The sequence below is a fragment of the Martes martes genome, assembly GCF_963455335.1.
Source record: "Martes martes genome assembly, chromosome: 8".
NCBI lineage: Eukaryota > Metazoa > Chordata > Mammalia > Carnivora > Mustelidae > Martes > Martes martes.
In genome coordinates this window covers 2111906-2135778 of record NC_137895.1, presented here as the reverse complement: position 1 = coordinate 2135778, position 23873 = coordinate 2111906, and positions in this window count along the sequence as shown.

Here is a 23873-nt window from a genome sequence, read left to right as displayed (position 1 = left end):
AGCTCCTGTTCGCTATGTCAACCTCATGGAGCTATCGTGAGGATCAGTCCCGACAGGCGTGGAGTCCTGTTGCATGGTTGGTGCCTGGCTCAATAAACGTAGCTCCTGCAAGCTGCCCCTGTGTCTCTGGCTCGGCACCTGTGTCGTCTCCTATGTCCCTCCCTCACCGTCTCTTCCGGGTAGGCAGGCACTGTCCCAGTGGGTGATGGGCCAGTTCAGCTCTCTGCCTACTTGGTGCGAATTCTAAGTGGCAGAAAGAAATCCCCATGCAGGTGCCCCGATGGGTGTGAAGACGTTGCCCTTGGCCCAAGTCTGACCTCCCCAGAGTCCAACCAAGGGTGTCCTGTTGGAAAGAGTTAGGAATCCCTTCCATCTCCACCAGGGGTATCCCCTTAAACTTCATTTCCATGGTTCCCTTCTCCATTTGGCTTCCAAATACACAAGCAGATGTTTGGGCTGTCTTATGGGCTCATAGGAAAGGGTCATAGAACAGGGGCCAAAAGGATACCCACAGTCAGAGCTACAGTCAGAGAAGCTTGGGAAATGGCAGGTTAAGTTGAACACATTTTTTTTTTTTTTTCATTTGCTAAACTCTTTTCCTAAGCTTTATTCTCATAACTGAGTCCTGGGATCTCCAGAATGAAGCCATCGTGCGTCTGATTGCCCGGACACAAAACCTGCTCCACCTCTCTCCTCTTGCTCTCAGACACCCTTTTGTTTTCTCCCTATGACGTCATCTTGCAGGAATGATGCCCAGTGTGGAATCCTCTTTGCAAACACTGGCAGCATTTCCAGTGAGACCATGGCACTGTTCCATTTCCCTTCCTGGTATTGTATCTACAGGGCTTCCCAACCCGGGATTCTGCAGCTCTGCGGGCCACAGGCTCAGGGCTGGTGCCTGATGCCTGCTCATCCTGCCTGAGTCTCTTTGTACTAAACCCCACCACCTGCCCCCACCCCAGGCTGGTATGGGAATAGCAGAGCCCGGTGGCTGGTCAGGGAGTAGGTGGCAGTGGATGTCTTCAGAGGACAAGGTCTGCGTCGGAGGTGCCAGGAGGGGAATCCTGGGCAAGGCAGGGAGCCTCAGAAGAGACTTAAGAAACTCCATTAACACTCAGTTTGCTTTTTCTTTTTTTTTTTTTGAGCAAAATACATGGGCACACATTACTAAATGTATATGCTTGTCAGCACGCGTCTAATGCATGTTTGTTTTGCTGAGTACCTTGCATAGTGCGCGTCACAGGATAAGCATTTAACAAATGTTGTTGAATGAAGGAATAGAAATTATATCCTGGAATCTTAAAAAATACCATCTTGGGGATGATGGTGAACAGATAGCCTAATTAAAACCAGATGCCAAGGAGATTTTTAAATGTCTCGGGGGATGACATTCCCATCATTTATTTGGTAAAAATTGCTCTCTGCTCCGTCTTGAAGCCAGATCTTTTCTGGCACTGGAAACACAATCAAAATAGCATTTAATTCTAGTGAAGCTCTTCTCACTTTCTGCTCATGATCCAACTTGACTTTAGGCCAATCTGGATTGGCTCAACTCACCGCAAGCCTTGTCTCGTCTTGAGTTAACCTTGCTGGGCAGCCAGGCTTCTTGCTGTCACGAGGCACAGTGAGGACATGGAACAGATAGACTCGAGCGTCATTTTGATGGTGGGTTCTAGGAGGCCACGCTCCTTCCATTGTTTTTGCTTTACTTCCAAGATTGGAGGAAAAGATGCTTCCTGGAGGCTGCAGCATTTGTCCAGCTGGGGGAGGTTGGACACCTGCACCGGCTGGTGGCAGTTGAGATGCAAAGATGGGGACTGGGAAGATATTTTTGGGGAAGGGGCGCTGCTGATATTAGATGTGGTGGTGAGGGCAGTGGAGAAGGGGAGGAAATGTGAGCAAACAACAATTTACACATTTTGGTTGGGCGATAGGACCACCACGCCGTTTATAGGAGGAGAGGAGACTCACAAAGGCACAGGGATCCGAGAGTTTGGTTGTGGACATACTGAGTCTGAGATGACATTAGAGGTCCTGTATCAAAAAGACAGTTAGATTTACTAATTCTCGAGTCCAGTGGCCAATGTTGGCAGCCAGGGCGTCATCCGTGGGTGGACGTAGTTAATGCCTTGGGCCTGGGTGGAATTCTCTAGGGCATGTGTGGCGAGATGGTACAGGGCTGAGTCTTGGGGCACTCCAGGGCTGGGAGGCCCAGATGAGAGGGGCCGTCACTGGGAGGAGATGACCACAAGGACCATGTGGTGTCCAGAAGCCGAGAAGGAAAGGTAGTCAACCAAACAAATTAACTTACACAAAAAGATCGGTGGCTTGTATGTGCCAATAGAGAAGTCACTGGAGATCTTAAGAAAGGACAGGGTCAGGAGGGTAGCAGGCAGAAGTCAGAGTGAAGCAAGTTTAGAAGAGAACGTAGAGACAAGAAGAGAAGGTGGTGATGTCGGTGACACACGTGACTACGTACTGGAGGGGTCAGCGGCTGGAGGGAGACGTGAGCTCAGGAAAAGTTTGGTATTCTTTTTATTTTTGTAAGATAGCGTATCTACCAGGGCTCATGGGTAGGCAAAAGCCAATGACTGCACTGATCACAGCCAGTGCACAGCCTTGTCTCCAAGACTGGGCGGACGCCGGAAGGAGTGGCTGTCGGAGCACAGTGGGCACCCTCTTAGGACATGGGGCGGGGCAGGGTTGGGCACAGGAGCTCGCAGCAGGTGGATTTGGGGGTGCAAAGGACAGCTCCTGCCTCATCACAGAAATACGAGGAGCTGACAGGCTGAGGAGGTAGGCGAGGGTGTGGAATGCTACTTTGCAGAGAGGAGAAGTAAACATTTTATAAGTGTGTTTGGATCGCTGAGCAATTTTGCCTGCCCCCTGTTAGAGAATTTAATGAAGGTCCTGAAGCCAGGGCTGAGCATTTGACTATAACCGTAGGCAGCTCCCGGGTAGGGAGCAGCGTGGTGCAGAGAAGCGGCTGATGCCAGAGGAAACGAGGGGTGAGGGGGCTGAGACGGCGAGGAGGGCTGGGGATGATGAGTCACAGCATCTAATTTGAGCAACGGGTGAAGCCGGGACACAAGGGCCGGCGGATCTCGCAACACCGACTCGTCGTGCGATTAAGTCAACAGCAGAATGCTATGGTCTTTACTATGGTCTTTACTCTGCTACGGTCTTTACTTTGACAGCAAAGACATAGGAAGTGGGCACTAGATGAGGACGCTGGAGGGAGGCAACAATCTAGGAGTTCTGGAGCTGAGAGCGCATCAGACAAGGTGAGGGAGAGGAAGGGGTATAAGAGGAACCCCCAGAATCCAGAAACTGAGCACCTGGGAGAGAAACAGGACACCCTTGGGCTCTGACCTCATGGCAGCCCCCAAGGTGGAGAGGCAGGTTCCAGAGTCTTCAATACACATATCCAGAGATCTGGATCTCAGGGGACGGCCACACAGGAGGGGCGGCTGATGGAACAACACATGCTTTAAAGGAACTAGGATTTGGATAAGGCGGTAGGTAAAATGGGTCTGGGTGCAACAAAAGCATAAAAGGACACGCGCCCGACTCCCAGGGCCGAGGTCCCGGGGTGTGGGGGTGAGTGGTCCCAAAGTGACAAGGAGACAGGGTAGTGATGCTGTAAGGGCACAGCCAGACCTCAAGCGCTAAGGCAGAGAGCACATCCATGGGAGAACCCGAAGATTCAGGTTTTGCCAACAGATAGCAGCCACAGAGATGCGCAGCAGAAGGGAATTCTGGGCGGCAAGTGAGTGCGGAGGAGGGACTCCCCCGTCAGGGGATGTACGGGGCTGCCTGAGACTCAGATACAGCTGGTGGGGAGGGTGCGCCTCCACAACATGGCTGGTCATGGTCATTCTAAAGCCACCATGATTTCTTATCTGGACCATCGCAGTAACCTCCTGGGACGGATCTCTGCTTCTAACCATCTCTATCCTGTGCTGTTCTCCACACAGCAGCCAACAAAACGTGGCTCAGAGCTCTCCGGGGACTCCTGTCTCATGGAGAGCAGGAGAGCTTTTGCTTCTGTCCAGTCTGGTCACTGCTTCTTAGAATTCACCTCCTACTGACAGGTGTCTCCCACTGTGTCCAGCCCCACTGACCTCCTTGTCTTCCCTCGTGTGTCCCGGGTTTTGGCAGGTGCCATGATCTCTGCAAGGAGCACATTTCCTCAGACAGGTGCGCACACGTGCCTTCGCCTCATTTGGGCCTTGACTCAAATGTTGATTTTGCAGTGAGATCTCCCCTGACCCCCTTTTCAGCATGTACCACCCCCTCCGCCAGCTCTCCCTCAAGTTTCCTGCCTAATCTGTTCCCCACAGTTCTTCTCATTTGGCATAATATGTATTTGCTTGTTCTGGGTCTGCCTACTCGAACGCAATTTTTTGGACAGAGGTTTTACCTGTTTTTGTCATCGTTTTATCCTCAGCACTTTGAACGGAGCCTCACAGAAGACCCTCTCTACGTAATTGTTTAGTAAGCGCTCAGGGTACAAGTTTGGCTATTGACGGCGACATCGATCATCACTGCTTCCGCTCTCTCTATGTCACAGAGCTCTGCTTTGAGTTTGAGAATGATCTAACTGTGCACCATATAATGTTGTAATCGGGGTTATTTGTTAGCAGCTGAGTTACGTCCCATCATAACCATTATATACATCGTGTTATTTACAATAACTAGATCCCCTATATCCCTATGTACTTTGTCACCTACTTGACCTGTCAAAGAACAAAGGAATATTCAGCTGCTTTGGGTACCCGACACATTCTTTTCATATTTCAGTCTGATTTTTCTTTCTCTGCTTTGATTCTGTGTTATTCGGCACATGAAAGTTCGTAACTGCCATCCTGTTGTTATCGAAAGGAACACTTAATCAATAAAACATGGCCCACTTTGTCCTGTTCCGTTTTTTCTAACCTTGACTCAGACGTTATCTGAGGTCGTCATTGCCTCCTGGACTTTCTCTGAGACTTGCCCACCGCTCTGTCTTTCATCTTTCCAAACCTCTTGGCTTTAGTCAAGTCTCTGGTTAGATGCCGTGTAGACAGACTCTGGGTTTTGTTCCGCTCCAACAGTCTTCAGCAGTGAATTTAATCCCTTTAAACTTTCTGCCAAAAGCAACGCGCTTGGCCAGATTTTTATCCCATTGCTTTTTGTGCTTTTAGTCTCTTTTGTTTTCGTATTGTTTCTCGTCTTCCTTTCATCTTTCTCATTTGGTCTTTCTCTTTGTGAAAACTGTTTTTGAGGCCAACTCTGCAAATCCAAATTCTTCAATTTTGTCGCCTTTTGCATGGTTTCTAAGTCTTACAGATTTCTCTAGTTGTCAAGGTCTACTAAGTCCACCTCCATGAGATCCAGAAAACTTCACTCTTAATTTCTTCCAAAATTCAATTTCCCAACTTTCAGGTTTTTTTTTTTTTTAAGATTTTATTTATTTATTTGACAGAGATCACAAGTAAGCAGAGAAACAGGCAGAGAGAGAGGGGGAAGCAGGCTCCCCGCCGAGCAGAGAGCCGGATGCGGGGCTCGATCCCAGGACCCTGGGACCATGACCTGAGCTGAAGGCAGAGACTTTAACCCACTGAGCCACCCAGGCACCCCAACTTTTAGGTTTTATTGCTAAATTCTGGAATTAAACAAAGTTCATTGATTTTTAAATATCTTCTCTATATAGATTCTATTTTAGGAATTATCAATGATACATAAATCAGAGCCATTTTTCAGCAAGCATGAATTGTATGTTTGAATTGTTCCAGGGTTCACTCTTACTTTTTTACTGTAGCCCCTCTGCCCTGTTTAGTTTTGTTGACTCATCTCACATGGACTAGATACACCAGGAGGTGACTTGTCCATGGGTGTGCTATGCAAAGACAGAGCCTTTGCATATCTGAGACTTAATTTTTCTCAACTTTGTTTGCAAATGCTAACTGAGCAGGATATAGTATAATTGAATGCAAATATTTTTCTCCCAAAATGCTTTAGACATGACCCCACTGCTTCCTGTGTGACAAAATTGGAGACAAGGTAGCCTTCCCTACCTTTGTCAGCAAGTGCTGCCCCAGACCTGAAATCTACCCATGCTAGGGGAGAGGGCTCTGTTTGTGCTGCTGATGTGACCATCCCAGGCCCTTCCCCACACTCAGCATCTCATTGGAACATAGTGGGTAGAGATACAGTACTCAAGGAGGTGATGTAAATTGTCCAAAGCCAGCAGCAGGAGCAGGGCTGGGTCCCAAGCTTGAATCCAGGTCTTATTACCTGAAAACACTGTTCCCAGGGTGCATGTTCTCTGGGCCCCCTCCCACCTCCATCCAAAGGAGCCTTCTGATCAGTGTATCAGCCACAGAGAACATACACCAGCATGCGATGAGCAGAGGATAGAAGAAATAACTCAAGGCCAATAAGATTATTGTCATGGGTTTAAGTATGACTCTACTAAGTAAATATGCTGATTTGTCACCACACTGTCATTTAACGTGACCCTCTGGTTCTTCCTGCCATTGCTAAGATTCCACTAAAAGGGGGCCGGGGCTGTGCTGACACCATCTCTCTAGTGTACACAATCACCACTCTTCTAGAAGTTTCTGCATTGTGAAATTGAGGAAGAGAGCTGGCACAGATGGATGACAGAAATGAGGTGAAGTGGGGCACCCGGGTGGCTCCGTGGGTTAAAGCCTCTGCCTTCGGCTCAGGTCGTGGTCCCAGGGTCCTGGGATTGAGCCCCGCATCGGACTCTCCGCTCCATGGAGAGCCTGCTTTCTCCTCTCTCTCTGCCTGCCTCTCTGCCTACTTGTGATCTCTGTCTGTCAAATAAATAAGTAAAATCTTTAAAAAAAAAAAAAAAAGAAATGAGGTGGAGTGATGAAGAAGAATTAAACAAGCAAACCATCATTTCCAGCAGGGTTACAGAGACATCCCTCCTGGTAAACCACAGCTGTATCCTGGGTAATATTTTTGTTGTTGTTTTGTTTCGTTTTAATTATACACATGTATGACAGCCTAGTAAAAGAATTCTAAGTCTGAAAAAAACAAGAAAACGTATCTGGAAGAGGAAGCAAGTACTAGATGTGGTGTTTGCTTTCCAGAGGATCACAACTGACCCTATTAAAGATTAATTGTAAGAGGACACAAGACAAAGTCCCTAAGCTTGGGGGTAGGTGGATGGGAAGGGATTAGACAGATTTCTGCAGAGAAACAGAACAAGCAGGATAAAGATTTTCCTAAGAAGAGATTTTCTCCCCAGTTCTATGGAGAAATGGCTGACTATGTCTCTGTAGAAGTTTAATATGAACAGGATGACGGTTTGGTTTAAGAGAGCAGATTTATGGTAGGAAACAGCTTATACTGGCTAAGGGTACTAAGAAGTCTCAAGATCATCTATCAGTAGGGAGGACCCAGAGAGCCAGTGGTGAAATTCAGCTTGAGCCCAAAGGCCTGACAACAGACTGCCGTTCCTGTAAGTCAGAGTTATAGCGTGAGTAAGAAACCCCAAGAACAAGAATCTCAAATGTCCGTGGTCAAGTAGATAGCTCAAATTTGCCTGCTTCCACATTTTCATTCCATTCAGAACTTCAGTGGATTGGATGATAGCCACAGGCCTTAGTAAGGGGGATACTTACAGGAATCTACTGATTCAAATGCAAATTTCTTATGGAGACCCACCCAGAACTAAATGTTTCACCAGCCTTCTGGGCAACCCTTAGCCCAGACAAGGTGCCACAATATTCATCATCACAAGGGCTACATCAGAGACTCTGTGTAAGATCAGGGGGGATTTTCAGGGCATGTACTAAAAATAAATTTCAGAGAGAGATAATACCTGACTGATCCCTGGTGTTTCATAAAGCAGGAAGGAAAAGAAAAAAAGAAAAAAAAAAGATCTCCAACCCAAGAATTCATAACACAGACTCCGTAGCAAAATTTGGGGTGTGACATCATATTAACTGTGTGATCTGCAAAATATCACATTGAGAATTTAGTTTAAAGGAACCAGAGTTTGTAGTGACAAAATTTCCCCTGCAGAAACAAAAACAAATCCCCACTGGAATAACCTTCTTTGAATCCAATCTTAAGAGAATTCTTGTGAATAAAGATCAAAATATAATCTCACAGTTAAAAAAAAAAAAAGAAAAAAGGAGTCACCAGACACTCTAAAACTTAGCAAGTCTACCGTGAATTGAAGTCAGTAAAAACAGCAACCACAGAATAAATCTGGCACAAATTGTGGAGCCAGAAATTATAAAGTACAGAATTTAAATTAAATGATAATTACATGTGAGTCACATCTAAAGAAACAAGAGGACATTGAAAGTAAATAAACAAGTATCCTAAATATCAAGATGTTACAAGAATGTAACTCAGACAGACAAATGAGAAAGAATTAAGAGGCTTGGAAACTAGAGCAAGAAGTTCTAGCATACATCTGATTGGAGATAGAGAAACTAGGGAAAAGAAAATGGAACAGATGTGATATTCCAAAGAGAGAACAGCCAAGACTTTACCAGAATTTATGAGAAATAACAATCTCCATGAATCTCAATCTGTGGAACGCAAGGTGAATATGACAGAGGAACTTGTTTTTCTTCTTGCTCCATCTAGTAAAATATAAAGGCAAGAACAGATTAAGGGCAGAACTAAGAAGGAAGAAGGGCAGGGCTTGATGATTTCAAGCTCTCCAGACTGGAAAAGAGGCTGAAGCTAAGAGATTCAAGATCAGGAAAGCATGCTTTGGAGGGAAAGCTGGAGGGGTGGCTGAATAACCCTTTTGCTCGTGCCTTGGAAGGGTCACAGCATCAGAATATTGAGTCACACAGAGGCTCTTTGAAGAAATTAAGCATGCTGCTCATGGATTCCCCTTGGTCAGCTCTGCAGGAGCTGGAAATAGAGATGGGATTATCAAGGGAACATGTGTGTGGCAAGGTTATTGTCTAGTGGAGTGAATCTCTGTGATGTACATGGGAGACCCACAAGAGTCTTGAGAACATTATACCAGCAGAAACACTGCCCGGCACTTTCATTAAAAGGGACAAGAAAGAAGACTGTCGGACCCCCAAAAATCTACAGCTGAGGAATAAGTCCATAGAATGATTCAGCTCAAGCATGTACTACATTTCACTGGAGAGCGAGGGTGTCTTTAAGGGTGGGCTGTGGGCCTGGGGGCAGGGCTGGGAATCACAAACATCTCCTAAGCCATTTGTTTTCAACAAATGGAGTTTGTCTGGCAGGATTTTAAAATTTTGGGGGACTAGGCACTCCTGTTTTCTTTCCATTCTATTCCTTTTTGAAGGGAAAAATCTATAAATGCTTGTAAATGATTAGATTTTAAGAGCAGCCAGCTTGTTTCTTGAGTTTCATGAGTTTACAGATGGAGGAGAATTTTCCCCAGCATGGATAAAGTTCAGATCCTCACCCTAAACCTTAGATGATTTAAATGATAAGGTTTGGGATTTTTGAACTGATGAGATTCAGGTGAGATTTTGGACTTTTTGTCCAAATTCGATTTAGTCACAGAGCTAGGAAAGAGTTGAAGCTATCGAACCTGGTGAAGGTGAGCACACTCATTCTGGAATGATCTCACTGACAAAGGAGTCAGTGATATGGCCTTTGATTCCTCCATCACATTTTTCCTTGTGGCCACACACTGCAATCGGCCCTCCAGGACTTTCCATGGTTTTGTGCTTGCTTATCTTTCCAACCTCATGTCTTTCCATATCCCACAATTTCTTCCTCCTTCCAGCCTCACCAAACCCATCAGCAGTTTCTTTTCATCCTCTGTACCTTTGCACCTGCTGACCTGTCTGTCTGCATCATCATTCCCTTCTTCCTACCTCTGGAAAATTCATGTTCCATACCCAGGTAAAATGCAGTGGACGGTATGAACACTTTGAGAATTCAGGGTACAAGGTGGGGATGACTGTGTTTTCATGTGGGACAGAAGTGAGACTTGGAGGCCAGACAGTGGATTGTGGTAGGCATAGTGATGACTGTCCCCAGATATACTTACATCCTGATTTCTGAATTCCTCAATGATGTGACAGTACAATGAAAAATTATGTCATAATAAACCTGCCTATTTTTAAGCCCTTGGGTTTGTTGTAATTGATTACCGCAATAATAGGAAGCTAATAAAATGTAGATTCTTGAATTAGAATACTAATAATTTAAATTAGGAACTTAGTAAATGAGTTTAACAGCCTATTCTTCTCATCAAAGAAAGAATTAGTGAACTGGAATATAACTCAGTAGGAAATATTTAGGCTGAAGCACAGAGAGCAAGAAGAAGAAAAAATAAAAAGCACATTGCTGTTGGACATTTAAAAAGAGGATATTATTTCTTAATAAAATAGATATGATTAAGTCATATGATACTTTTTAGAAAAAATATGAATTACCAAGCAACTCAAGAAGAATGCATGGAACTTGAAACAATAATCTTAAATGTCTCTATAAAGATTTCTCAAGGTCCAGTCAGTTTTAGAGAAGTAATCCAACCACTGTGGATAGAAAAAAATTCATTCTTTTCAACCTCTTCCAGATTATGGAAGAACAAGCCTTTGGCATTTCCCTTGACGAGCTTCTTTTTTTTTTTTTTAAGATTTTATTTATTTGAAGGACAGATCACAAGTAGGCAGAGAGGCAGGCAGAGAGAGAGAGGGGGAAGCAGGCTCCCCGCTGAGCAGAGAGCCCGATGCGGGGCTCGATCCCAGGACCCTGGGATCATGACCTGAGCCGAAGGCAGAGGCTTTAACCCACTGAGCCACCCAAGGTGCCCCTTGACGAGCTTCTTATGACATTGTTACTAAGTCCTCACAGAGGTAGTACAAGGAATAAAATCACAGACTGATCCGAATGATGAATCAAATGCAAATATCCTAAACAAAATATGACTGAACCGGATCCAGCAACGCAGCAGCACGTAACCCACTGTGTCAAAATAAGGGTTATTCCTAGAACAACACAAGCTTGGTACCACATTAAAGCTTAATTAATTTACCACATTAATAGTTGGAAGTTAAAAACCACAGGATCATGGAAACAGTTTCAATGAAATGATGCTATAAAATCAGTATCTTATCGTGATAACAAAGACGCTCCTTGCAATGGAAAATAAGAGCAAGCTCTTCACCAAGGTGGGGTGGAGGTCTGCATCCGCTGGGCAGGTGCTCGTGGAAGAGCCCGGGGTCAGGCCAGGCTCCGGGACCCGGCCACAGACTAACTCATCACACTGGCCAGGCTCATTCCGACAGCACGAGCTCTTCGAGATTCAGGGAGGGTGAAACTGGACTTTTCTCTTAAGAACGCCTCCGTATATGGTCAAACCATTAAGAAAAGTTGGGGGCTTACTTGTACAGAATTCGACCTAATATTCATCTCTGGGGGACAAGGGCGTCCAGGCACAGAGGCCAACACAGGTTACGCCCCCATTTTAAATGGAGTGAACCGTCCCATCCTGAAGTGTTGCTTTCATTAATGAGAATCTCCTTTTTATACGGAGCTTACACCGGGTAGACACTTCTTACTACGCTTCTTTCAAACTCGAAGGGAAGGTTTTCGCTATCTTTGAAGAAGACGGCATGTGGGCCGCCTGAAGGTATGTTTCCTCCCTCCCCATGGAGGGTCAACCAGCGTCTCCCCCTGAGGAGCGCCGGTGGGAAGTGGGAGGTTTACCACCCCGAGGTGCCGATCACAGTAGGCATTTCTATTTATTGTTCCTGAAGGGTGAGAACCTCCCTCCCTCTTAGTTTGATCTCTATACCCCACTCAGCAGCCAGGGCAGGGCCACCGACAGTACCGGCATTGGATCATTTGGACTTACAGGAATAAGTCTTTCTGGAGCTGGGGTTTTCATTCACGGGGCATTACCACTCTGGGCAGTGGCATGAGTAACGGAATTCGGAGCACTGGTGCTCGTGGCGGGAGCCCCCGGCCAGCTGCTCGGAGAACCATTAATGCTGCAGCTCACGAGGGGGGTGGGTGGCGCCTTGACAGGTGGAGGAATCCTTTTTCAGCCGGGAGTCGGAGCAGAGAGGCCGGGGACAGCAGAAATGGAAGGACAGGTACCACACCCGCGGGAGGGCCCCTCGCGGGAGGGACTGTGCTAGGTGCAGCTCCGCATGCACGTTTCCGCTTCTGTGGGCGTGAGATAATGGTGTCTAACTCATGTCTCTGCTTGTGATGATTTAGCAAAAGTCATGTCATGTGTGTTGCACACAGTAAAGGATCCCTGGTCGGGAGTCAGTTTTTCTCATTGTTATATGAAACTGAACCACATGAAATTGCTCACGTCCTTATGTTTTTGCTCTGCAGAGCTGGAGGTGTCATAGGGTTCACCTTGACAGCTGCTGTCTGGGTGTATGTGCAGCTCGTATGTGGCGACAGGTGTCTGCCAAGTGACCAAGTGATACACAGCCTGTAAAGCAAGACTTCCAGATTTTAATATCTTGCCTTCTAAGATTCTGTGTGTTTTTGTCCACATTTTAGTATTTGTGACACTGGTGTGTGTTTTACAGATAAGGTTTATGGGAACGACCGTCTTGCCTTCTTCAGCCGGCGAAGCCATCCCTAAATGGATGACGTATCTTACAATCCACGGTGTTTCAGCTCCAGCTCCCAGCCCTGCACCACGGCATGGAAACGATGCCAGAGAAGGCAAACATGGTCATATGATCTGCCAATATTTGTTGGCATTTGGTAATTGGACACTTGACTCAGAGAGGCCGGCAAACATCTTCTCCGAGGCCCCTCCCCACTCAGGTGGCGCTGGTCCAGGCAGACTGCACCTGTCCACCCTCTCCCAGCCCCCAGAGCCAGCCGCTCTGCACCTGAGGGATCCAGGGAATTATGCGCAGACAAGCAGAATCTCAATCTCTAATACTCCAACGTCTCAGAAACTGAACGCAGGATAATTCCCTCTTCCTAGGAAGTCCGTGGAGATTGCTCTGAACTAAATGAGGTTTTATGCCTTCCTCATACATGAGAGATATTTAATTACATATACCTGCAAAATATATCCGTCATCTGCACGAACACATCTAGATTCACCTTCGTCGTCAAGGGGGACAGGAGCAGTCTGTCTGGACAAGCCTGGCCCAGCCTGGCCTCGCTAGGACTCACCTGGGACAGGTCCGCAGGCAGACAGATGCGACCCCGGGCGGGTCTGTATTACACAAGACCATCTGGAACATCCTTTAATGGGGGGACCACGTGTCCCAGTCTGCAGAGGGTCTCATCCCCCTGTCCTGCTTAGCATTTTGGGCCAGATGTTCCATTGTTAAATGACCTATTATTAAGAGTTGCATTAAAATGAGCCACGTGGACTCAGGTACCTTCCGCTGTGCTCTCGTCTAGTGCTGCAGCGAGACAGTGATGAGCCATGAAGAATTCCTCACACGACCTGACTGATGAGAGTGGGGCGAGATGCGTGCGGGGAGGGAGGGTGGGGTAACCCTCCACAGAGCCTGGGGGACAGCGGCCTGGGGGCTCTTGACAGTCTGTATTGTGCTGCACGGGATAAATCTATAACTATTATACTGGTTGAAGACATGCATTTTGCAATAACTTTGACTGTGGGGGCATTCAGAAATAAAGCACCTATTGAATGAAAATCAAGATGTGCGTTTCTGCTTCTCGAGACATTTTATAGTGAAATGCGTCTTCAGTAGGATTTTGAAACCACTCTCTGTGTGCTGCTGAAGGAGCACCTGCGTCTTCTTCAAACGCTGGTCATTCTTTTGAGCAATGTGACCTCGACAGCGAAAACTGGCTCTGTGCAGTGGCAGAGGCAAAGTCCTACCTCACTCGAGAAGCGTGGCTGTTCCTTCGGTTCGGTGGATGCTTTCTAAGCTAGTTGCACTCGTCGTCGACCAGGTTATCTCTGAAAAGTAAAGTTAGTAACACGCTGAGCCAATCATCAGGGGAGTGTCGCAGATAGTTAAATAATGCAAGCTTCACGCTCGTGGCATCAGATCCAGAAAGCAGTAAATCACTCCACTTATTGTTTAAGATGAGGTCTTATTAATACAATTAATAAAATTAAAGGAAAGCTTTGGGAAGATTTGGGTGCCAAGATCCTCTCAACTTTCCGTGAAAACCGTTATAATTCTGCTTAAACTTTAACGCTGACGAGAAAACCCTTTGGTTTTGTACAGAAATGTTTAGTAAAGCTTGTGGGGCACAGAGCTATGCTGGGAGAATATTTTACTAGACTAAGAAGCCGTGAAGCTTGGAATTGATCGTCGCGCGTGTCCAGTTCCCGATGGCATCTGCACTGGGGTATCACACCAGCCAAAGATGTACCAGTACTCATGTAGGTACACAATTCAAGCAAACGGCCACATGTTCTTAAGGAACCCAACTGTGGGCCTGAAAACTCCATCAGGACTTCTGCTGTAGCCTGGACTCAACTGGGTCTTAAACATATTTGACCTTGGAGGCACTATAGAAATCAAGCGAAGTCCCTCACGGTGGTATTAAATGTAAAAATAAATCTTCTACATCTCAGGTACATTATGTCGAAAATTCTTTGATTTTAGAAATCTTTAATCAAAGAATTCTACATACAGAGTTCTGAAAGTAACTTGCGATTGAGAGCTCTTAGCAATTTGCGACTATTTAGACATCTGTCTGTCCTAGAGCAGGCAAGAACCGGGTGGTGCTGAGCGCAGAGAGGCAGTTCAGGCTTCATTTCGGGATGCCACGATTGCATCTCGGGATTGGTCAGCGTGTGAGGAGACGTTGTGATGAAGCACTTGCTTGCTCAGCGTTTAATTACAGAAAGTTTCAAACACACAGAAAAGATGAAAAAATTTTACAGAGAATACCCAAACACGTACTGTTTCTGTGGTACCATTAACAATTTATTATACTCGCTTTTCACACCACCATCCGTCTTATTTTTGGGGAGACTTTTTAATGTAAGTTATAGACATCAGTTCATTGTGTCCTTAAATATTTTAACATGAAGGTTGCTAACTCAACTTTGTATACATACATACATACGTATTTAAGATTCTTTTCTGTTTGAATTTGTATGCTGCGTACTGTTGAGTGCCTAATTGTTAGCGTAGTATTTGATGAGTTTTGATAGATTCATTGGCTAAGCCAAAAAAATACAAATTATTTCCACTTCCTCATTTCCTTGCACTGTTTTGATTTACTTTGCTGTTGATGAGTTCAGTCTGTTCTGAGACCTCACGTACCTGGAGTCATATGGCATAGCCCTTTCTGGGGGGAAAGGTTCCTTTCACTCGGCATCATGACTCTGGGACTCGTTCATATGGTTGCGTATCACTGTATTTCTTTTTTCATTTTCACTCGTGAAGAGAAAACAGTGGGTTTATGTGATGGATCGACGGCCAGGTCTGTTCCTCAGTCACCCTGTCGATGGGCACGTGGGCTGTTCCCAGCGTGGGGCTATTACGAATGAAGCTGTGAGGGACAGTCCTGGGTAAGTATTTCTGTAGACATATGACTCCCTTTCACGGGCATATGTTTGTTTTAGAAGAAACTGCCCAATATTTTCCAAAGTGGTGGTAGCATTCTAAAATGTCACCAAACATGTATGAGTTCTGACTGATTTGCATCCTCACCAATATTTTGTGTTGCGAATGGTTTTAGTTTCAGCTATTTTATCACTTGGGAGTGAATGAAGCGCTTTATTTCAATTTGAATTTCCGCTCCCTGAGGGCTGATGATGGTGAGCCCTTTCCCATGAGCTTACTGACCATTTGTTTGTCTTTCCTAAAACCCATCGCTTGGTTTTAATTAGGTCATTTCATCTTTTCTTCACTGAGTTCTAGGAGTTTTTGTATAGTCTTGATAAAAGTTCTTGTCAGCATATTTTCCTTTTTTTTTTTTTTTTTGGTTATGTGTGGCTTTTCTATTCAGTCTCTTCATGCTCTCTCTTAATAAGAAGATATAAATTTCATGAAGCCAAATTAATTACTTTCTGTTCTTTTATAGTTATGGCTTTCTGTGTATTAAGAAAACTTTGCATATTCCCAACTCATGAAGACATTCTGCTGTGTTTTCTTCTAGAACCCTCATCGTTTTAAATGTTTGTATACAGTGTGAGATGGGAGTTGGGGTTTTTTTTTTCCCCTGAAGATTTCTTGCAGTTCCAGCACCATTTGTTGAAATGACTTTCCTTTTCACATTGTACTGCTTCGACGCCAGTGTTCAAAAATGAATGGACTGGGTTTGGGGGCTCCCGGCTCTGTGTCGGTAGTCAGCCTTTCTAGCCTTATAGCAGCGCCATATTGTTTGAATTGCTATAGCATTAAAGTAAGCTTTAAAGTCAGGGATGCATGTTTACTTTGTCTTTTTTAAGATTTTTAAAAAAAAAATATGCTAGATGTTCTCCATCTTTTTATAAACCTTCAAACCAAGCTGGCAAATTCTACAAAAATGCCTTGTAGAACTATACTGGGGAGAGCGTGGAATCTAAAAGTTCATTCAGGAAGAAGTGATAATGTCTCACATGGTTCGAGCCTTTAATTCATGGAAAAGGTACGTCTCCCTTGCATTGTAGCTTTTGGGCTCTTGTTCGGATTTCTCTTGAGTTGATTCTGATACATTTTGTTTCGATGAGTTTACCTGATTTGCTAAATATATTGGCAAAGATGGTCACAGTATTCACTTGTTTCCTTTTACTGTCTATAGAATCTATGGGTGTGTCTTCCTTCCCACTCATGTTGCCCAGACTTGGTCTTCTCTCCTCTCTCTCTCTCTCTGTCTGCATGAATCATTCCAGAATGTCAATTTCTTGTTCTTCAAAAAAAAATCAACTTTTGGATTCATTAATATCTTTTATTTTCTTCTCTATGTTCCTGATTTCAGTACTTATCTTTAATATTTCCTAATTCTTACTAACTTTGAATTTACATTCCTTCTAGTTTTAGCTTCTACTGATGGAAATTTAAATCGTTGATTATATGAGAATTTAACACTACACGTTTCCCTAAAAGCACTGCTCTACCTACTCTTTGTAGATCTTTAATATGGTTTGTTTTCATTAACATTATGGTAAAAAGATAATTGTCCCTTTCCTCTGTACTTCCCTTTTGGCCCGTGATTCTCTGGGGGTGTAACATCTAATTTCCGCAGGTGTGATTTGTTTGGGTATCACACTGCTGTGGAGCCCTGACTCCACCCTAGCCAGAGAACACTGTCTGTACTACTGAAATCATTTTAATTTTATTAATAGTTGTTTAACGGCTCGGCATGTGATCTATCTTGGTGATAACACCATGCACATATTAGGAAGAAGTCATTTCGTGTAGCGCTTTGTAAGGATCAGTTTGGTGAAGGTGATTGACGGCATCGTTCGGACCCCCCCTGACAATATTGATTCTCCTGTTCTCTGTGCTCTGTTAATTGCTGAGAGAGAGGTTCTAAGATCCTCAGCTACGATCGCCTTGTCTGTTTTTCCCCTTGATTTTGTGAAATTTTTATAATTTTTGTTTTTAAGCTCTGCTTACAGGCATGTTCGTGTCTATGGTTCTATGTCTTCCTCAAGAATTTGCCCTTTTTTCCGTAGGAAATGTTCATCTCTGTCTCCGGGACTCCGGCTCTGCTTGAGGTGGACTTTGACGGATGTTCACACAGCCGTTCCGGCCTCCTTGTGCTGTTTGCGGGGTCTCTACTTCCATCCGTTTTCCTGCCAGTGCTGCTGTGTTTCAATAACACTTCCCAGAGAAAGCACAGGGTTGGGGCCTTGCGTTTTTATATTATTTTGAGCATCCCTGAACTTCAGTGGAGGGTTTAGTCAAATTACATTAATGTGGTCACTGAAATGGTTTGATCAGTCCGTGTGTTTTCCCCATCCAGTGCTCCCCATTGCACTTTTGACCTCTTAAATTAAAAGGATACAGATACTATCTATCGTGGTTACCCCAGACACTCTTACATATGTCTTGATTTTTTTAAGACTTTATTTATTTATTTGGGGGGGCACAGAAGGAGAGGCAAAGGGAGAAGCAGGCTCCCCGCTGAGCCGGGAGCCCGACACGGGGCTCGATCCCAAGACCCTGAGACCATGACCTGAGCTGAAGGCAGAGGCTTAACTGACTGAGCCACCCAGGCGCCCCTTGAAATTTTTATAGTAAACTTCACGTTACAACCTCACCACTTCGTGTACGCTACGAGTTCTGCAAACCTGGAGGTCCCTTTACTGACTGCGGCTGCTGGTCTTGCCTGTGACAGCTGTCACATGTACTAGACCCGTTCTCAGGTGTTACAAACCCCATAACCACGTTTTGCATTAAACCACCATATGTATTTCAAAGAAGGAGGAACATACCCTTTGGCATTTATCCACATATTTTCTCATCACTCCTTCCTAGACCTTCAGGTCTTCACGTTGTGTGCATTATTTCCACTCAGCCTGCGGAATCCGGCACAGAGGATGGCTAAAAATACACAGAGTGATACATAGAGATATCGCAATGAAAATCGAGGCATGAGGATGAGGGTATCCACGTTTAGCAGAAATTGTTCTGAATCCAAGCGGCTGCTTCCGTGCCTGTAGAGAAAATACTTTGTCAATAAAGAGTATTAAGGTATAAAGAGAAGGGTCGAATGCCTTTTTCCTCATTTTCTAGTGTGCTACCCCCAAAATTCAACTTTGGAAATTTTACAGACACTGCTTCAAATATATGAAAATTGAAAACACATTAAAATACTTCAGAAAAATACTAGTAACATGTTTGACACAGAGGCGGCTTAGATAGCTCAATGTTCTTAGGCTGCAGTGTTGTTTTAAAATTAAGATAATTTTTAAAATTACTCTAATTTTAAAATCAAGATATTTTAAAATTAAGATAATTAGTACAAAGAAATGTTAAAAGTTGTGCTTTAATGATCACAAAGATATGCTATTTTTAGAATATATTTTATTTTTAAAAACGATTTTTGAACATAATTATTACCTAGGCCTATCAATGCCATAAAACCAATTGATTTGTACACGTCTATGTCTCTACGTATATATGTATATGTACGCATTCACACATACACACAGACACACAAACATCTGTGCATTTTTTAGTCATGTGTAACGGTTATCCGTCAGGCTCCCCTGACATTTACTCGCGCGTGTGTCTTAGTTCCATGGATAAGTTATATGGTCATCTTGCCTTTCCCTTTGCAGCCAGCACGAGGATGAGATGTTAATGATCTCCTCCGCAGACAAGTGCTCCCTATTCCCCCTGGAACGGCCACACTGCACTCCTGTGTCACGGAGGCTCGGGACCCGTGGTGGACCGGGCCGCGGGGGGCCCCAACTTCTGGACAAAGATCCATAGCATCTTCTATGTACAGGGGCTGAACTAGACCCGCTGCCCTGCGAGCGGCACCCGCTGGGCCCAGAACTCAGCAGGCCCAGCCGTGCGCGCTGCTGGAGAAGGCCTTCCCGGCGCGCCGGACCTTGCTTCCGCCCAGCCTTGGAGGAGACCGCGGGGAAGCTGCCGTCGGCCCCGCGCCTGCACCTGCGCCCCCGTGAACGCCGGGGCGACGGGAACCTGCGCAGGACGGGCGACGGGCCGCTTTCCGCAGATGCAGGAGCCCCGGGTCCACGGGCTGCTGGTGTTGTTCCCCCCGTGGCGGACGGAGGACGGGGGCGAACCCGCGGACTAAGGGAGCTGGCCCTTGGCTCTGGGCAGCTCATCGGCTTTTTCGGCTGCTCATCTCTTGCATAATTTCGTTTCTTTGAAATATCTAGTCGTCTTCATTTTGTTTAATTAATCGCCTTTATTTGCCCGAGCAGTTTTAGGGTAACAAAAATCAGAGGGAAGCCAGGGGCCTCCTCCATCCCACGACCCAGGTGCGCTCCCAGGACAGCTCGCGTCGGTGGGCGCGCGTGTTAGGACGGACGGCCCGTGGGCAGCCTCCGTGGTGCCCTGAGGGCTGCGGCTCGCGCCGGGCTCGGTCCGCGCCGCGCACCCCGCGGGTCTGACTCGGGTATAAGGACGCGCGCACCCGCACGGGGCGCGGAATACTTGCCCTAAACGTCCTCGGGCTCCGCCTGGCCCCCTCCCTCCTTCCAAGCCCCGCCGCGGCTCAGACCGGCCGCCTCGACGCGGCTTCTCCAGGACGCCAGGCGCGGGGCTCACGCAGGCTGGTGCGCCTCCCCGGACCGGCTGCCTGCGCGGCCCCTGCGTGTCCCCCACGTCCTTCTGGGCTTGAAGCTCCCTTTGGTTGCCCACGTTCCCGCGTCTCCCGCGCCACAGGGGAGCGGCGCCACCAGCCCGCGCCCACGCCCCCCCCCACAGACAGAGCCCCCCACGCCGCCCCCCAGCCCGGGGACCGGTGTCCCTGCCGTCGGCCGGGGCCGTGGGCGGAGAGGCTGCGGGCCACAGCCCCCCCCATCGCCCCGACTCCGGGGCCCCAGGCCGGCTGCTGTCGATGTTCCAGGAGCCGCAGCCTCGGCAGCACCAGGACCCTTGTTAGAAATGCAGAGTCCCGGGTCCTTCCGCGGCCACGCCCGCCAGTCTGAGCCGGAACCGGAGCAGGTGCAGCGGCGGCAGCCGCGGCCCCGCCCCGCCGCCCGGCCCCGCCCCGCCGCTCGGCCCCGCCCCGCCGCTCGGCCCCGCCCTGCAGCCCGGCCCCGCCCCGCACCCTCGGCCCCGCCCTGCAGCTCGGCCCCGCCCCGCCCCTCGGCCCCGCCCCGCCGCTCGGCCCCGCCCTGCAGCTCGACCCCGCCCCGCACCCTCGGCCCCGCCCCACAGCTCGGCCCCGCCCCGCAGCCGCCTTGCCGGCTCCTCCTGGCTCGCAGAAGGCGAGCTCTCGAGCTCGCGTGGACCCGGGACACACCTGCCGCCACGCGCATTTCCTCCCATAGTCGCGTTAGCACGTGTTGGGCAAGATGACCGGGTGCGAGCTCACCTTGGGGTGGAACATCCATCTCCAGTTTGGGGAAGTACGAAGAAAGGGGGCCCTAGACCTCAAGCTCTGAGACGCGGTGACAGACCCCAAGCCTTTAAGCCCAGGCTCAGGCCGGCCCACTCCGCAGCAGGGACATGAAGTGGACTCAGACCAGCCTGAGTGGCTCGGAGCAGGGAGGCTCAGAGCGGCGCGAAGGTGCGGGAGGGAGGCTCCCTGGACCTGGGGGGTGGGAATGCCCCGGGGCAGGAGTCTCCCCTCGGATGCCTGCCCGGAGCTCCCGCCTGCGGTGCGGGGATGCTAAGAGCCGGTCCACGTGGCCGGGACATGGCGCAGGGGTGGGAAGTCGCAGCCCTGGGGGGAAGGTCTGCGCAGCCCAGGAGCCTTGGGAGCAGAAACCGCCCCCGTCCGTGGGGAGCAGGCAGTCTTTAACCTGGGTCTCCACAAGTGAGACGGCGACTTCGACCCTGTGGCACCTTCACTCGTGGTGAGAGTATCTGTGACACGAGACTCTGGGACGCCGGCGGAGGGTGGGCAGTCGGCGAACGGGTAGGACGCCCGCCCTTGCAACAAGCACTCGCTGGGAGCAGACCCTCCTGCCCACACGCACTCGCTGGGCTCCCAAATCCCATAAGCACCAGCAAGGCTGGCGTTATCCCACCCGTGTTGGGTGGGAAACGTGGGGTCCAGATCTGGGTCCCGGAGCGGCAAGTGCGGGTGTGTCTGAACCGCCAAACCTACCACGGGGAGGGGGGTTAGGGCTGAGTTCAGGCTCCACGTCGGTCTGCCCGTCTCCACGTGGCCCCGTGTGGGTACTGACAGGTGAGCGTGGATATCTAACAGGTGAGCAGGACTCAATTACATGGAATTTAAAAACCGTGACGTTTAAAATTGCAGTAAAGGAAAGAGGGATAAAACGTGCTTGAGAGACCCACGGGCACCTGTCATGCCCCAGTCCGCCTGGGAGGGGTCAGGGCGGCCCCGTGAAATGCACTGAGAACACACTTCATCCAACAGGTACTGAGAATCTGTAATGTGCCCTGCTCTGTAGACGGAGATGGAGACGTGACCTTGGCCGGGACAGGGGGGCGGAGCTGAGCGGTCTGCTCCAGGTCCAGCGTTCTTGGTGCTCCTGCGTTAGCCCAGTGATCTGTCCTCCTCGTCTGGGGAGAGGGGATAAGAAGCCGTCCTCGTCCCGCCCCAGGGACATGCCGTAAAGAGCCGAAATCCTCTTGGAGACGGAAACCCTTTGAGATTTGTGGGGAAATCCAGCTGTGGCTACTTGTGGGAGACATTCTCCCGTCCACAGCTCACAGCTGAGTAATACCCATGGGATTCTTCTCGCCTCTGTGAGTATTACGGGTGCCACTTGCACAACGGCAGAGACAAGGCCCGTGGAGGTCAGGCCGTCGGCAGACACCGCTCCGGAGGCTGATGGGTCGTTCCGTGGGACGGGGTTGGCTCACGTCCTGCGGCGAGGGGAGCTTTAGGAAAGGGAGTGAGCCCAGGCTGGGCGATGTGTGAGTCTGTAAATTCTCCGACGAATATCCACATTTGCAGATACGTGAACGTGCCAGGAAAGCCTGGGGTCCCGTTCTCGGTCAAACGGGCGGCGGTCTGTGGGCTGGCCACGTCGGAGACTTATGGAGACCCTGTCTCGGTGTACGGCCATCAGGTGGTGCCCGGACCCAGACAGAAGGGACTCAGGCCGACCTCCGGTCAGGGATGCAAGGCGGGTTCCGTGCCGGCTGCGCACTGTCCCAGGCCCGTCACCGTCCTGGTGACTGGGACACACCACACGTCCCCGAGACTTCCTCAGCACCCTGCCTTGCTGGAGTCTCAGCGGGGGCTGCCGGACGGACGGTGGAGCCCCCTCGGCCCCACCAGGCTTAGACATCGTTGCGGCTTCTAAACACGTCTTTCCCAGAATGGCCTCCTTCCCGATGAAAATAAAGAGACAAATAAACGAATAAATAAAACGCATCGTCCACACCCCTTGCTTCCCAGTGGCACCAGCGAAGAGTCTGAGGTCAGGACCCCCGAAACTCTCCTGCCTTTCCCCACAGTGACCTGAGTCCCGGGCCAGGGAGCAGACGCATCGCCGGCCCGAGACGGAGCCCGAGTTTAGTGGAGCTGCTGTGGGTTGTTTTTTCCCCTAATACACAATAAAAGCCGGGGTAGTGGGGCCATGCTGGTTCCACGAGTATTTTCCAGAGGCGTTAGTAATTACGGCATCAGTGGAGTGACAGTAAAATGCTGTTTTCCCTTTATTGTAATTAATGTTGATGGTGGTGACAATCCCCAGTCCTGTGTTTATGTGACACGGAGCGGAGAAGAACTCCCAGAACTTCGCAAACAGCCTGTTCCTCCAGAGCTGCGGGTGGGACAAGGTGCCAGGAGCTCACGCCGGAGCTTGGCGGGAAGGTGCACCTGGACGGGGGGGTCGGAGACCGGATTTTGCTTCCGGGCGCTGCTCCTGTGTACCCACAAGGCTGTGGGCGAGGAGACACTGGTCCTCTCTGAACCTCAGTGTCGTCTTCCACGAAATGAGAAGATGATAAAGCAGACCAGACAGACCCCTCCCGTCCTAACCGACCTGAAGTCTCAGGCTGAGGATGTTTCCGAAGAAGGAATTTGATAAACGCACCATTGCCACGACCGTTCCTTGGTCTGTAAAATGGGTCTCAAAGTGACCTTTTCAGGTGTCCGGAGATTCAAAGAGAGAAGATCTTCCAAGTGCCTCGCTCAGCACCGAGCACAGAGGAGACTCGAGTTCGAAGACACTTGTCATTAACACTACGTCTGCGCCCGGACCCTGGTGCCGTCTAGCGACTGAGAGTCGTGTCCAGCCACCTGGGTCCCCACGACAGCGAGGGCCTGGCACTCAGCAAAAGGGTTTGGGATTTAAGCAGGAGACCGGAGCCCGGGTTTACTGCCCGTGACCCCCGGGCTGGCTCCCTCTCTCAGTCCTCAGT